Raw genomic sequence first — 1582 nt, forward strand, 5'->3', positions numbered from 1 at the left:
GCATATGGTGTTTTCAGTTACTTGACTGGAAGCCATTAGAGAAAGATTTTTTTATCTACACTTTTTTATTGTAATGAAAGTTTGGGTGTACTTTTCCTTGTAACACTTTGCACCATTCATTCAGCTAGTGTTTACTGAGGGCTTCATATGTACAGGAGTTCTCTGGGTGCTGTTGCTTTCAGCAGTGAACAAAATAAAGCCTTTACTCTCCTGGAACTAGCACTCTGTGGTGGGAGAAAACATAAACAACAAAGCAGGCTAAGGGTTAAAAAGAGATGGGAATAATAAATGGAATAGTTTTACCATTTGGTTAAACATCAAACTATTATAAATCACACGGCCAGAAGCCATTGACATATTTTAATTCATAATAACCAGAGAGCCTCAAACATTTACCAAGGCACTTAACCGTGTTTATGGATTACAGCAACGCTCTGAGGTAGGGAACTCTTACCATCCCCATTTTATAGATGAACAGTCTGAGGAGACATGTGAGTTTCCCAGAATTACACAGCTATAAGTAAGTGGGAAGTTGCAATGTGACCCCAACCCATGCTCTTTTTTTTTTTTTTTTAATGTATGGACTTTATTATCTTTCATTTGTTTCTGATTTATGTGAATTTTTTCTTTAAAGATTTTTTCTGATGTCAACCATTTTTAAAGTGTTTATTGCATTTGTTACAGTATTGCTTCTGTTTTATATTTTGGTTTTTTGGCCTCAAGGCATGTGGGATCTTAGCTCCCCGACCAGGGATTGAACCCTCACCCCCTCCATTGGAAGGCAAAGTCTTAACCACTGGACCACCAGGGAAGTTCCCCTTATGTGACTATTTTTCTGGCAATTTTTTTTAATTTTATTTTTTATTGACATACACTTGAATTACAGTGTTGTGTTAATTACTGCTGTACAGGAAAGTGACTCAGTTACACATTTATGTACATTCTTTTTTATATTCTTTTCCATTACGGTTTATCACAGGATATAGAATATAGTTCCCTGTGCTCTACAGTAGGACCTTTTTGGGTTTTTTTTAAATACATGCACTCTTTTAAAATAAATGTATGTATGTATGTATGTATGTATGTATTTTTGGCTGTGTTTGGCCTTTGTTGCTGCACGCGGGCTTCCTCTAGTTGAGGTGCACATGCTTCTCATTGTGGTGGCTTCTCTTGTTGCAGAGCACGGGCTCTAGGTGCCTGGACTTCAGTAGTTGTGACATCCGGCTTAGTTGCTCTCTGGCATGTGGGATCTTCCCGGACCAGGGCTTGAACCCATGTCCTCTGCATTGGCAGGCGTATTCTTAACCACTGCGCCACCAGGGAAGTCCCATGTAGGACCTTTTTGTTTATCCATCCTGTATATACACCAGTTTGCATCTGCTAATCCCAAACTCCCAATCCAACCCTCTCCCACCCCCTCCTCCTTGGCAACCGCCAGTCTATTCTCTATGTCCTTGGTTATGTTTCTGTTCACACATAGGCTGTAACCAGGCTCTTAATTACTTTGTTATCCTGTTTCCTTGTTAAGAGAAGAAGGGTTTAAGGAAGGCACTGAGAGAGAAGCCAGTGACCATTAGAAGTG

The sequence above is a fragment of the Hyperoodon ampullatus genome (assembly GCF_949752795.1).
Source record: "Hyperoodon ampullatus genome assembly, contig: scaffold_453, whole genome shotgun sequence".
NCBI lineage: Eukaryota > Metazoa > Chordata > Mammalia > Artiodactyla > Ziphiidae > Hyperoodon > Hyperoodon ampullatus.